This window comes from Coregonus clupeaformis, chromosome 10 (genome assembly GCF_020615455.1).
Source record: "Coregonus clupeaformis isolate EN_2021a chromosome 10, ASM2061545v1, whole genome shotgun sequence".
Classification (NCBI taxonomy): Eukaryota; Metazoa; Chordata; class Actinopteri; order Salmoniformes; family Salmonidae; genus Coregonus; species Coregonus clupeaformis.
In genome coordinates, this window is record NC_059201.1 from 1,494,824 (window position 1) to 1,510,694 (window position 15,871).

The following is a 15,871-nucleotide window of genomic DNA, read 5'->3' on the forward strand; positions in this document are numbered from 1 at the left end:
TAAATCTTGGTTTCATCAGACCAAAGAATCTTTTCTCATGGTCTGAGAGTCCTTTAGGTGCCTTTTGGCAAACTCCAAGCGGGCTATCATGTGCCTTTTACTGAGGAGTGGCTTCCATCTGGCCACTCTACCATAAAGGCCTGATTATTGGAGTGCTGCAGAGATGGTTATCCTTCTGGAAGGTTCTCCCATCTCCACAGAGGAACTCTGGAGCTCTGTCAGAGTGACCATCGGATTCTTGGTCAACTCCCTGACCAAGGCCCTTCTTCCTCGATTGCTGAGTTTGGTCGGGCGGCCAGCTCTAGGAAGGGTCTTGGTGGTTCCAGATGTCTTCCGTTTAAGAATGATGGAGGCCACTGTGATCTTGGGGGCCTTCAATGCTGCAGAATTTTTTTGCACCCTTCCCCAGATCTGTGCCTCAACAGAATCTTGTCTCGGAGCTCTACGGACAATTCCTTCGACCTCATGGCTTGGTTTTTGCTCTGACATGCACTGTCAACTGTGGGACCTTATATAGACAGGTGTGTGACTTTCCAAATCATGTCCAATCAATTGAATGTACCACAGGTGGACTCCAATCAAGTTGTAGAAACATCTCAAGGATGATCAATGGAAACAGGATGCACCTGAGCTCAATTTCGAGTCTCATAGCATAGTGTCTGAATACTTATGTAAATAAGGTATTTCTGTTTTCGCTTTGTTATTATGGGGTATTGTGTGTAGATTGATGAGTAAAAAATTATTTGAATCAATTTAAGAATAAGGCTGTAACGTAACAAAATGTGTTAAAATGGGATGGGGTTACTTTTCGAATGCACTGTATGCTCTGCCACACCAAAGTCCAGTGTCCAGTCAGTCATGCCCTCACAGCATTGTCCACAATTGTGGGAACGTTGTTGTACCCGCCCAGCCACAGCTGTTCTGATTGGACCAGCTGATTCCTGTCCTCCTGTCACTAACCTAAAGTAGCAGGCGTAAAAGAAATGCCTGAAACTAGATCCCCTACATACTGGTCTGAAACTAGATCCCCTACATACTGGTCTGAAACTAGATCCCCTACATACTGGTCTGAAACTAGATCCCCTACATACTGGTCTGAAACTAGATCCCCTACATACTGGTCTGAAACTAGATCCCCTACATACTGGTCTGAAACTAGATCCCCTACATACTGGTCTGAAACTAGATCCCCTACATACTGGTCTGAAACTAGATCACCTACATACTGGTCTGAAACTAGATCACCTACATACTGGTCTTGACAAGAAGAAGAAGAAGAAAAAACTGTCGGGGGAGATTCTCTTCTGCACTGTTCAACCAATACAGCAAATGTGGAGGAGGAGTAACGCCTTATTAATGTCCAAAAGCATCCAAAAATGTTGCGTCACAGGCTATCTTTCCATTTCCCTTGAAAACCGGAACAAAATTCCTTCCCACCAAAACAGGCTGAAATTTCAGGCGGTCTCTTCAAACAACTCTTACACTAAAAGGGAATTATCATAATTTTCACAAATTCACAGTATTATTCCAACCTCATAGTGTGGAAATATATGTAAAACACAGGAAAATCACGTTTTGACTGAACTGAAACTTTCAGTTTCAGTCCAAGGGGGCGTGAGATACAGCATGTGAAATTAGGAGGTAGGTCATTTTTGCGAGTGTTTTTACTTGCAAGTATTTTATACCTCCTTTTTTCATTTAGTTTTAGTTTTAAAAAAATAATAGAAGTCTAGAATCTGGATCAGTCTTAGACGCTTGCACCTGCTCAGCTCTCAACGCTGAGATCATCATTCTCAAAGGGAAATTCCACATAGTGGAATAAAGCAAGCATGAAAACCTGGCCATGAGGACCTGGCCATGGGGGCCTGGCCATGGGACCTGGCCATGGGGGCCGGGCCATGGGGGCCAGGCCATGAGGACCTAGCCATGGGGGCCGGGCCATGAAGACCTGGCCATGGGGGCCGGGCCATGAGGACCGGGCCATGAAGACCTGGCCATGGGGGCCGGGCCATGAAGACCTGGCCATGGGGGCCATGAGGACCTGGCCATGGGGACCTGGCCATGAGGACCTGGCCACGGAGACCTGGCCATGAGGACCGGCCCACGAAGACCTGGCCATGAGGGACCTGGCCATGAGGACCTGGCCATGGGGACCTGGCCATGGAGACCTGGCCATGAGGACCTGGCCATGGGGGCCGGGCCATGGGGGCCAGTGGGGCCTGGCCTACACTGAGCTGTTGGCTGGCTGTCGCTGAAGCACCTGCTCTTGTTGCCCTCTGCTGCTCTGAGTTGGTGTAGGAGGCAAACAAACATGTGTCAGGGCATATTAGGGGTATGACTGTAGGTTACCTTGAGACGCCATAGGAGTCAAAAGCCATGTGTCAGGGCATATTAGGGGTATGACTGTAGGTTACCTTGAGACGCCATAGGAGTCAACAGCCATGTGTCAGGGCAAGCCTGCAGGTAGGTCCTTCTGTAATACAGAATGGTAAAAGTTATACATCTTTCATTATACTGTATGTTTCTTCATATATCTCACAATGATCTAAACTTTGAATAGGTTTATATGCACAAGTGAATGTACTAATGGTTGATTAGTTTGTATTTACTGGTTAAAACACAAGCAGTTGGAGTTTAAATAGCTTTTTTCCCATGGAAAAGTTCTTTGTCCTCCCGAGTGGCGCAGTGGTCTAAGGCACTGCATCGCAGTGCTAGCTGTGCCACTAGAGACCCTGGTTTGAATCCAGGCTCTGTCGTAGCCGGCTGCGACCAGGAGACCAATGGGGCGGCGCACAATTGGCCCAGCGTCGTCCAGGGTAGGGGAGGGAATGGCCGGCAGGGATGTAGCTCAGTTGGTAGAGCATGGCGTTTGCAACGCCAGGGTTGCGGGTTCGATTCCCACGGGGGGCCAGTATAAAAAATAATGTATGCACTACACTAACTGTAAGTTGCTCTGGATAAGAGCGTCTGCTAAATGACTAAAATGTAGGCTGGGGGCCTGTATCCACATAGCGTCTCAGAGTAGCAGTGCTGGTCTAGGATCAGTTTTAGCTTTTTAGTTCATAATGAATAAGACTGTATGGACAGATCCTAGATCAGACTCCTGCTCTGAGAGGCTTTGTGGATACGGGCCCAGAGCTCCTGCATTGACACACCTAGGAACTAATGCCATTCACAGCTCTACAAAATATGTTTCAGACTCTGAGTGTCCTCTCTGAGTGTCCTCTCTGAGTGTCCTCTCTGAGTGTCCTCTCTGAGTGTCCTCTCTGAGTGTCCTCTCTGAGTGTCCTCTCTGAGTGTCCTCTCTAAGTGTCCTCTCTGAGTGTCCTCTCTGAGTGTCCTCTCTGAGTGTCCTCTCTGAGTGTCCTCTCTGAGTGTCCTCTCTGAGTGTCCTCTCTGAGTGTCCTCTCTGAGTGTCCTCTCTGATCATTGTAGATCATCATCAGGGCTTGTGTTATATTCTATTTTTTATTCAACATTTCTTTGGATACTTTTTTACTTCTTGCTCCTGAATGTATTTTTTCTCTGTTATTCAGAAAACAGAATGAAAATAAAATTAATTAAAATAAATAAAATAGGGAACCTTATTGTTTCCTCATATCGATCAAGTGTAAATAAATCAAATGTAGTAATTATATTAACATAATATGAATACTACTAATATTATAATTTACATAGTTATGTTTTTTGGTGCACAGTATGCACTAAGGACAAAAAGACACAAACTCCTTTAAACAGAAGGTTATCCTTTAAACAGAAGGTTATCCTTTAAACAGAAGGTTATCCTTTAAACAGAAGGTTATCCTTTAAACAGAAGGGTATGCTTTAAATAGAATGGTATCCAAAAGATGCTGATACTAAAAATAAATAAAGAGGAGATCCAAGGAATGGCAACTCAGTGGGTTTGAGAAAATATATTTAATGGCAGCTTGGGCTCAGAGCCCAGAATGTGTGAACAAAGAACCGTAGGTGGTAGAGGAGGAACACAGGTTGATGGCCGTCCGGGATGTACAGAGCTATTAGCAAGATCTGCTGTGACACCCTTGTGTGCGTGTGTGCGTGTGTGTGTGTGTGTGTGTGTGTGTGTGTGTGTGTGTGTGTGCGTGCGTGCGTGCGTGCGTGCGTGCGTGCGTGCGTGCGTGCGTGTCTTCATCTCTGTACCCCACACATACAATTATCTGTAAGGTCCATCAATCGAGCAGTGAATTTCAAACACAGATTCAACCACAAAGACCAAGGAGATTGTTTTCAATGCTTCGCAAAGAAGGGCAGCTATTGGTAGATGGATAATTTGGTTTTTTTAAGGCAGAAATTGTATATATTCCTATACACTTTGGATACTGCTGCATAAATGACGTAATATGCCAGGGAGATATGTATACTGTAGCTAAGAAAGTAATATGAAGTGTATGTTGTGTAGTAAGCTGTTAGTAGCCCATGTGTCTCACCCTAATAATTTGGTCTATTTTCACCTCTTAATTTCGCCTACTGTTCTGACTTGGTGGTGCACATGTAGCCTACAACCTGTTTTAGAGAAATGTAATATTGTAAGAGCTTTCAATGACAAAAATCACAAGAAGGGCTTACCAAGAAAAACTTCCGGAAGGACTAATTTGTTTGAGGTAAAAAGGAGTTGGAACATTCAACAAAAAAAGTCAGAGATGTATTTCTTATTGGTCACTTTAATAATTTCACTTTAATAATAATTTAATTTTGTACAGGATGCAGACAGGTGACTGATGTTTACACGTCAAGCTGTCGTCATCCTCAGAGTGACTTGACCATTGCACAGAGCTCCTATTTATAGCCTAGTGGCTCGTTGAGACACAACAATGTAAGAAATTATAACGATAATATGTTTCAAGGTACAGTTGAAGTCGGAAGTTTACATACACTTAGGTTGGAGTCATTAAAACTCGTTTTTCAACCACTCCACAAATTTCTTGTTAACAAACTATAGTTTTGGCAAGTTGGTTAGGACATCTACTTTGTGCATGACACAAGTAATTTTTCCAACAATTGTTTACAGACAGATTATTTCACTTATAATTCACTGAATCACAATTCCAGTGGGTCAGAAGTTTACATACACTAAATTCCAGAAAATGATGTCATGGCTTTAGAAGGTTCTGATAGGCTAATTGACATCATTTGTGTCAATTGGAGGTGTACCTGTGGATGTATTTCAAGGCCTACCTTCAAACTCAGTGCCTCTTTGCTTGACATTATGGGAAAATCAAAAGAAATCAGCCAAGACCTCAGAAAAAAATGTGTAGACCTCCACAAGTCTGGTTCATCCTTGGGAGCCATTTCCAAACGCCTGAAGGTACCACGTTCATCTGTACTAACAATAGTATGCAAGTATAAACACCATGGGACCACGCAGCCGTCATACCGCTCAGGAAGGAGACGCGTTCTGTCTCCTAGAGATGAATGTACTTTGGTGCGAAAAGTGCAAATCAATCCCAGAACAACAGCAAAGGACCTTGTGAAGATGCTGGAGGAAACGGGTACAAAAGTATCTATATCCACAGTAAAACAAGTCCTATATCGACATAACCTGAAAGGCCACTCAGCAAAGAAGAAGCCACTGCTCCAAAACCACCATAAAAAAGCCAGACTACGGTTTGCAACTGCACATGGGGACAAAGATTGTACTTTTTGGGGAAATGTCCTCTGGTCTGATGAAACAAAAATAGAACTGTTTGGCCATAATGACCACCGTTATGTTTGGAGGAAAAAGGGGGTTGCTTGCAAGCCGAAGAACACCATCCCAACCGTGAAGCACGGGGGTGGCAGCATCATGCTGTGGGGGTGCTTTGCTGCAGGAGGGACTGGTGCACTTCACAAAATAGATGGCATCATGAGGAAGGAAAGTTATGTGGATATATTGAAACAACATCTCAAGACATCTGTCAGGAAGTTAAATCGTTTTAAATGGGTCTTCCAAATGGACAATGACCCCAAGCATACTTCCAAAGTTGTGGCAAAATGGCTTAAGGACAACAAAGTCAAGGTATTGGAGTGGCCATCACAAAGCCCTGACCTCAATCCTATAGAAAATTTGTGGGCAGAACTGAAAAAGCATGTGCGAGCAAGGAAGCCTACAAACCTGACTCAGTTACACCAGCTCTGTCAGGAGGAATGGGCCAAAATTCACCTAATTTATTGTGGGAAGCTTGTGGAAGGCTACCCAAAACGTTTGACCCAAGTTAAACAATTTAAAGGCAATACTACCAAATACTAATTGAGTGTATGTAAACTTCTGACCCAATGGGAATGTGATGAAAGAAATAAAAGCTGAAATAAATCATTCGGGGTGGCAGGTAGCTTAGTGGGTAAGAGCGTTGTGCCAGTAACCGAAAGGTCGCTGGTTCTAATCCCCAAGCCGACTAGGTAAAAAATCTGTCGATGTGCCCTTAAGCAAGGCACTTAACCCTAATTGCTCATGTAAGTCGCTCTGGATAAGAGCGTCTGCTAAATGACTAAAAATATGTAATTCTCTCTACTATTATTCTGACATTTCACATTTTTTAAATAAAGTGGTGATCCTAACTGACCTAAGACAGGGCATTTTTACTAGGATTAAATGTCAGGAATTGTGAAAAACTGGGTTTAAATGTATTTGGCTAAGGTGTATGTAAACTTCAGACTTCAACTGTAAATGGCAAATTATAGCACAAAATAAAAAAGAGAAATAGTGTGTCTCGTTAATCAATAGACCATGCCAACATGTCTGTGGCACACAGAGACACCAAAAAATCAAGGCAACAACATTATAGAAACGAGGACAGTGAAAACGTTTAGCGTCTTTGGATCCACAGTGTCTAAGGAGTACTGCCAGAATACCTCTCTTTGTTTTAGTTTCCGTTCGATATGACCTCCTCGTGGTGCGATGCGAAGTTTCAATGCTCGTTTAGTTTGACCAATATAAGCAGCCAGTGGCGATTTTAGCATGTAAATCTTGGTGGGGCAAACAAAAACAAACAAACTTGATGCAAAGCCACTACACAACACAACACAACACTAAACAATACATTAATTGCACTATAACGGTGACAAACGGTGCCCACAAACTGTTAGGGCCTACATAAAGCTGTCCCAACAGCAGAGTCCCAACAGCAGTCCCAACACCTTACCACTACTACACCTGGCTATCTGCGGAGCCTTGTCTGGCAGCGAAACAGTTCATTCAGCCTAATTTACTGCCTTTTAGAATAACATAGCTGATATGGCTGACTTGCTTAAACAAATGTGGTTTCTACTGACAATTGAGATGTACAAACTATGGCATAAGGGGACGACGAGCGGATAAGAGGCAATCCGTAATTTTGATTAAGACATTAATGAGCGAGCTAGGACGGACGTAGTCAATATAACTATTTGTTCAGCACTTTTGAAATGTACAGGGACAGAATTCAGAACATGGGCCGTTCTTACATTATTCAATGATGACATTTCTCTAAAACAGGCTATAGGCTACATGTGCACCACCAAGTCAGAACAGTAGGCTAAATTATGAGGGGAAAAGGGACCAAATTATTAGGGTGAGGCACATGGGCTACTAACAGCTTACTACACAACATACACTTAGTATTACTTTCTTAGCTACAGTATACATTTCTCCCTGGCATATTATGTAATTTATGCAGCAGCATACAATACATTTTTGGACTCACCTTGTTGTGCTGTTCTCACTTGAACATGAAGGTGACTTTGTCATCAAAGTCTGGCATTCTCTGGATTTATGGTGCTTTCAAGACATAGGTGATCTTCAGGTCAGAGCTCTAGAAAGAGGCCCGAGTTCCCGACTTGGAATTCCGAGTTGGATGACCATTCAAAATGTATTTTCCCAGTCTAAGCTCGTTTTTTTCAAAGTTCCCAGTTGTCTTGAACTCACTAAAGTCTGAGATTTCCCAGTTCCGAGTGTCCAGTTATTTTAACAGTGGCAGAAGTCATGCTGGATTGACAGCATGGCCAATGTTGTATCCGTAGCCGATGTGAGCAAGACCTTTAAACAGGTCAACATTCAGATGGATTACCAGGACGTCACATCTGCTCCTGCAACGCCCTCTACTGCTCATCCTGTCTCCTTGACCTGCCACCACTCCCCCATTATTCTCTCTCTCTCTCTCTCTCTCTCTCTCTCTCTCTCTCTCTCTCTCTCTCTCTCTCTCTCTCTCTCTGTCTCTCTGTCTCTCTCTCTCTCTCTCTCTCTCTCTCTCTCTGTCTGTCTCTCTGTCTCTCTGTCTCTCTGTCTCTGTGTGATTGTGTGGGTGAAGACAGGTGTGCTGGAGTCAGAGCAGATCCCCACCAGCTGCAACCTGTTCCATAATCAAGACCTCTACAAATAGTCCTGCCACTTCCACGCTGCCAGATCGTAATCTCTGCTCAGTCAGTCTACGGTTCTAGCCGTTTGTTACTATTCAGATCCTGTTGTGCCTGTTTTCCTTGCCTGATGCTGTTTTCCTCTCCGCTACAGTTCTGCCCGCTCTGACTCTGGTCCCTGTCTCCAGTCCCACGTCTCGTCATCCTGCTACTCTGTCCTGGATTCCCCACTCTACTATTCCCTTGGATTCCCCTCCGGACCTGCTCACCCTGTCTCAACCCCCCCTTGCTCCAGCCTCAGCCTCCGCACCTGGTTTCCAGCAGTTTCCCCTGACCTGCACTCCATCTCCCCCCTGTGTTTCAATAAATACCTTGGTTACTTCATCCCAGTCTCCTCGTCTGAGTCTGCTCTTGGGTTCCCCTGTTCCACTCCGCGTAACACGTGTACTCACAGCATGCGCAGACCAACTGGCAAGTGTCTTCACTGACATTTTCAACCTTTCCCTGACCGAGTCTGTAATACCTACATGTTTCAAGGAGAAAGTCCAAGCGAAGGTAACCTGCCTAAATGACTACCGCCCCGTAGCACTCATGTCAGTAGCCATCAAGTGCTTTGAAAGGCTGGTCAAGGCTCACATCAACACCATCATCCCGGAAATCCTAGACCCACTCCAATTCGCATACCACCCCAACAGATCCACAGATGACGCAATCTCAATCGCACTCCATTTACATTTACATTTTAGTCATTTAGCAGACGCTCTTATCCAGAGCGACTTACAGTTAATGAGTGCATACATTATTTTTTTGTATTTTTCATACTGGCCCCCCGTGGGAATCAAACCCACAACCCTGGCGTTGCAAACGCCATACTCTACCAACTGAGCTACATCCCTGCCGGCCATTCCCTCCCCTACCCTGGACGACGCTGAGCCAATTGTGCGAGCCATGGGTCTCCCGGTCGCGGCCGGCTACGACACTGCCCTTTCCCACCTGGACAAAAGGAACACCTATGTGAGAATGCTGTTCATTGACTACAGCTCAGCGTTCAACAACATAGTGCCCACAAAGCTATTATCTATGCATAGTCACTTTACCCCTACCTACATGTACAAATTATCTCAACTAACCTGTACCCCCGCACATTGACTCGGTACCGGTACCCCCTGTATATAGCCTCAATATTGTTTTTTTATTGTGTAACTTTTTTTGTTTTGTTTTTTACTTTTAGTTTATTTAGTAAATATTTTCTTAACTCTATTTCTTGAACTGCATTGTTGGTTAAGGGCTTGTCAGTAAGCATTACACGGTAAGGTCTACACCTGTGTGTCACAAGCCGTGCTAGAACTCCGGTCTCAGATGTGGAGAGCTGGGGGTAATACCCCTTAGCCACAGAGGAGGTGTAGTAGGACCCAAATGAAACACCCAAGGCAATACTCCAGGCCAGTAGATTTAATGTAAAAACAAAGGTTCTTCGCCATTCACAAATAGTCCAACAAAAGTTCTTCTCAGAAAGAGGTATGTTAACAAAACAGGAGGCCAAACAAAATAACTCCACGAGGGAGAAAAACAAACTAAAGATAACTTAGAAAACCTTACTTGGAAAGACACGGTGGAACAAAGCAGGAGACACATAGCCAGGACTCAATAACCAAGTGAGAAACAAGGGGAAAACACACAGCTAAAATACACAAGGGGAAACAAGGCACAGGTGACCTGGATCAAGCTAATTAGGACACACGAGGAAGAACTAAGGCAGAGGGGAACACAGATGACCTCTAGAGGCCCGGAGACAAACAGGAGGCAGGAAGCTGACAGGACCCCCTCCTCTAGGAACGACTCCTGACGTTCCTTCCAGAACACCCCGGCCCCAGGGTGCGAAAATCTCGGATCAAACCTGGGTCCAGGATGTCCCTGGCTGGAACCCAGGAGCGCTCCTCTGGCCCGTAGCCCTCCCAGTCCACCAGATACTGCAGAGAGTTCTGGACCCTCCGGGAGTCCAGTATCCGGCGGACTGTGTAGGCTGGCTGGCCGTCAATGATCCTGGGAGGTGGCGGGGGTCTGCGTGGGGGGCAAAAGGAGAAGACAAGACAGGTTTAAGGAGTGAAACATGGAAAGTGGGGGTTAACTCTAAGGGAGCGAGGCAGAACCAAACGATACGAAACAGGGTTAACCTTTCTAGCAATGCGGAAAGGGCCGATGTATCTCTGGGAAAGCTTCTTGGATTCGACCCGGAGGGGCAGGTTCTTAGTGGCCAACCAAACTCTCTGACCAGCTCGGAAACTAGGGGCCGTCCGGCGGTGTCGATTAGCCTGACTTTGGTATCTCTGGGAGGTCCGAAGGAGGATACACCTGGCCTTCTTCCAGGTCCGCCTACAGCGTTGGACAAAGCGCTGGGCCGAGGGAACACCAACTTGCGCCTCTTCCTCTGGAAATAATGGAGGGTTGTAACCGAACTGGCATTCGAAGGGGACAATCCGGTGGCTGAAGACTGGAGGGTGTTGTGGGCATATTCAGCCCAAATGATATAGGTGGCCCAAGACGTGGGATTACTGGCCGCCATACACCGCAGGGTGGTCTCCAGATCCTGATTAATCCGTTCCGTTTGGCCATTAGACTCTGGATGGAACCCTGACGATAGGCTGGCTGTGGCCCCAATAAGCCTGCAGAAGGCCCCCAAAACCGGGACGAGAATTGGGGACCTCGGTCAGAGACCACGTCCAGGGGAATGCCAAATATCCGGAAGACATGGTTCATGAGGAGCTCAGCAGTCTCCTTAGCCGAGGGCAGCTTGGGCAGGGGAATAAACCGGGCAGCCTTAGAGAACCGGTCAACGATCACTAGGATGACGGTGTTGCCCTGGGATGGAGGAAGTCCCGTAACAAAGTCCAGAGAAAGGTGTGACCATGGCCTTCGAGGAATAGGTAAGGGATGGAGCAGTCCCTGGGGTCGCTGGCGCGCCGACTTTCCCTGGTTGCACACCGGGCAGGCCTCAACATAGACCTGCACGTCCTTCTTGATGGACGGCCACCAAAACCGCCGTCGGAGGAATTCCAGTGTGCGAGCACTGCCTGGATGGCATGTCAAGGGCGACTCATGACCCCACTGCAAGACGCGGCCCGAACAGAGAGAGGAACGTACAGGCGACCGGCAGGACCACCGCCTGGATCGGGCTCATGGACAAGGGCTTCTCGTACCCCTCTTTCTAGTTCCCACTGAAGAGGTGCGACGATCCTAGACCTCGGAATAATCGATGCCAAGGGCTTCTCTTGTACCTCGGGAGAATAGGCTCGAGACAGGGCATCCGGCTTGACGTTCTTGGTGCCAGGTCGGTAAGACAGGAGGAACTGGAATCGATTAAAGAAAAGGGACCATCGTGCTTGCCGAGGGTTCATCCGCTTAGCCTGTTGGAGATATTCCAGGTTCTTGTGGTCTGTGAGAACCTGGAACGGGTGCTGAGCCCCTCAAGCCAATGGCGCCACTCTTCCAAGGCCAGTTTTACTGCAAGCAACTCTAGATCCCCCACGTGGTAGTTGCGCTCGGCCTCAGACAGGCGGCGAGACATGAAGGCACAAGGGGTGTAATCTCCCATCCTCACCCCTCTGTGACAGGACGGCTCCCACCCCCACCTCTGAGGCGTCCACCTCCACCACGAAAGGTCTTTCTGGGTCAGGAGTCACCAGAATCGGAGCAGACGTGAAGCAGCGCTTGAGATCCTCGAAGGCCCCTGCTGCTTCCGGACCCCAGTGAACCTTGGTCCCTCCTCCCTTGGTAAGCGTCGTCAAGGGGGCTACCACTGAGCTGAAATTCTTGATGAACTTCCGATAGAAGTTAGAAAAGCCAATGAACCGTTGAACCTCCTTGACCGTGGCAGGTGTGGGCCAGCTGCGGACCGCTTCGACCTTCTTGGGATCCATCTCTAGGTGCCCGGGAGTGACAATAAACCGAGAAACTGAGTCTGAGAAACATGAAATTCACACTTCTCAGGTTTAACATAGAGGTGATTGTCAAGGAGCCTCTGGAGAACCCGGCTAACATGCCCCTCATGCTCCTTCAGTGACCTCGAGAAGATGAGGATATCGTCCAGGTACACGAAGACGAACAGATTAAGCATATCCCGGAGAACATCATTAATCAGGGCTTGGAATACTGCGGGGGCATTGGTGAGCCCGAACGGCATCACCCGATATTCATAGTGCCCCGTGGGCGTGTTGAACGCCGTCTTCCATTCGTCACCTTGCCGGATCCGCACGAGATGGTAAGCATTGCGGAGATCCAGTTTAGAAAAAATGGAAGCCCCCTTGAAGCAGCTCAAAAGCAGTGGCCATGAGAGGAAGAGGATATCGATTCCGAACCGTGATCTTGTTGAGTCCCCGGTAATCAATACAAGGCCTAAGACCCCCGTCCTTCTTTTCAACAAAAGAAGCCCGCCCCAGCCGGGGAAGTAGAGGCATGGATGAGGCCGGCTGCCAAGGACTCCTTAATGTAGGTGTCCATAGCTGCGTGCTCGGGGGAGGACAAGGAAAAGATCCGACCTCTAGGAGGGCAGCACCCAGGGAGTAGATCAATGGCACAGTCATACGTGCGATGAGGCGGTAAGGAAGTAGCCCGGGCCTTGCTGAACACAGCCTTGAACCGATGGTAAACACTGGGGACTAGGGAGACGTCAACAGACTCTTGAAACTGGGTACTAGGGGCTGAGGGACTCTGAAGCATGCAGGTGAGTTGGCAAGTGGGACCCCAGCTTAGAATGGTGCCAGTAGGCCAGTCGATCTGGGGATTATGTCTGCATAGCCAAGGGTGACCCAGGATAATAGGATACTCGGGAGAGTCAATGAGATAGAAGGTTTCCTCCTGCTGGTGTTGAGAGATGGTAAGTCGCAGGGACTGAGTCGCCTCTGTAACCTTTCCTGGTTCCAGAGGTCTGCCATCTAAGGCTGTAACTGCCTGGGGATGAGGAAGTAGTTGGGTAGGGATCTTAAGTTCCTTAGCCAAGGTTACATCCAGGAAATCACCTGCGGCACCGGAATCGATCATAGCCTGGACCCGATGCTGGTGGCCCTCCCAGGACAGAGTGGCTGGAATAGCCAGGACAGCGTTAGTAGGAGGAGCTCTAATTCTCCCCATCACAGCCCTCCTGTAGCTGGGCGGGGACTGGCGTTTCCCCAAAGCTCGGGGCAAGTGGATCGGAAGTGGCCGGCAACCCCGCAGTAGAGGCACCGACGCTCCCTCATGCGACGTTCCCTTTCATTGGGAGAAAGCCTGGAACGGCCTAACTGCATGCTCTCCGGGGAATCCTGGAGCAGTTCAGGAGCCGGGGAAGCTCTGAATGACGGAGTCCAAACAGGAGAAACAGAGCTGCTCCGAGGAACTTGGGACTGAGACACCTGGCGGCGAGCCGTTCTCCGCTCTCTTAGACGATTGTCCAGGCGGATGGCCAAGGCTATGAGGGACTCAAGATCTCCAGCTGGTTCTCGGGTGGCTAACTCATCTTGAAGGGGCTCAGATAACCCTCCCTGAAAGCAGACCCTCAGCGCTTCATCATTCCATCCGCTCCTTGCTGCTATGGTCCGAAAATCAATGGCGAAATCTGCCGTGCTTCGGGAGCCCTGACGGAGAGACAGTAGGCGCTTGGAAGCCTCCCCGCCCACTGACAGGATGATCGAACACCCGCTTGAACTCTTCTACAAATGCAGCGTGGGAATCACAACAGACCTCCTGGGACTGCCACACCGCAGAGGCCCAGGCGAGCGCCTTGTCTGAAAGAAGGGTAATGATGTAGGCAATCTTGGAACGGTCTGTGGGAAAACTTGAGGATTGGAGCTCGAAGGTGAGGGAGCATTGGGTGAGGGAAACCCTGGCAAGAGCTTGGATCCCCAGAAAAGGGCTTGGGAGGTGGTAGTCGGGGCTCCGCCAACCGAGAAGGCCTGTCGTCACTGGGAGGTGACCTGGGGGGAAGGGAGAGGACCAAGGAGGCGTTCAAAGAGCTGGTGAAGGGAACTCATCATTTCGGCCAGGAGTTGAGAATGTCTAGCCATCAGCTCCTCTTGTCGGCTGAGAACGGCTTCATGGCGCTGGAAAGAAGCCTCATGTCGAGTGATCACCGCCAACAGGTCCTGGGAACTGAGTGTTTCTGGGTCCATGATTGACTTGGTTATTCTGTCACAAGCCGTGCTAGAACTCCGGTCTCAGATGTGGAGAGCTGGGGGGTAATACCCCTTAGCCACAGAGGAGGTGTAGTAGGACCCAAATGAAACACCCAAGGCAATACTCCAGGCCAGTAGATTTAATGTAAAAACAAAGGTTCTTCGCCATTCACAAATAGTCCAACAAAAGTTCTTCTCAGAAAGAGGTATGTTAACAAAACAGGAGGCCAAACAAAATAACTCCACGAGGGGAGAAAAACAAACTAAAGATAACTTAGAAAACCTTACTTGGAAAGACACGGTGGAACAAAGCAGGAGACACATAGCCAGGACTCAATAACCAAGTGAGAAACAAGGGGAAAACACACAGCTAAAATACACAAGGGGAAACAAGGCACAGGTGACCTGGATCAAGCTAATTAGGACACACGAGGAAGAACTAAGGCAGAGGGGAACACAGATGACCTCTAGAGGCCCGGAGACAAACAGGAGGCAGGAAGCTGACACTGTGGTATCCGATGCATGTGACAAATGAAATTGTATTTTATGTCTATCCTTTTAAGCTTGGAAAAGAGACCCTTAAACCAAGACTTGGACCACACACCCACTCCACTGAATAGCAGGCTAGTGATTGCTTTGCGATGCTTGCAGTTAGACACTGATTCCTTCCAAACCACTCATTGTTGAATTTGCGATTTCCAACTTGTTGTGTAATGTTTATGAGCACTGATACGTTTTAACTATAAGTTCTCTTCATAATTTCTCTTCATATGACAAGGATTGAAAAGGATTTGCCAGTAGATTGTCTACTTGATTCATGACGATGACTGCTAGCTTGCTAGCTAAGATTTTGAAAGTATGATGTTGACATGATCAGTCCAATCAAAGCTACGGTAGATATAACGTGATTTGACAGCATTTTATCTGTGGCCAATGACCTTGAGCCTTCTTGGATGGGCACTTCTAATGTAACTCTATGGCAACACCCAAGGGGCTTGAATATTCGATCTCTCCCCATAGATTTTGACGTAGTGTCCCCATGAGTGACAGAACACTGAGCCAATCACAGCCCAACTAGAGAACATTACCAACCCCTACGCTCCGTATTTTCTGCTGGCTGCCCCACCACCACAGAAAGCACTGAGCTAGGCTGAAACACCTGCATTTTGGAGCTGCCTTACTCAAGAAAGCAAAAAATAGATTGTTTGTATACAGCTTTATTAACTCAATACATTATGATTATTATTTTTTACATTGTTTGCAAACTGATATGTGACACATATTAATGTCAAAATAAAAGGCAACCCCCCCAAAACATTTTTTTTGTTGTTGTTGTTTTTTGGCTCTGCCCAACCTGCCCTGAATGACGGGTCGCCACTGAGCCCCGCAAATGTATT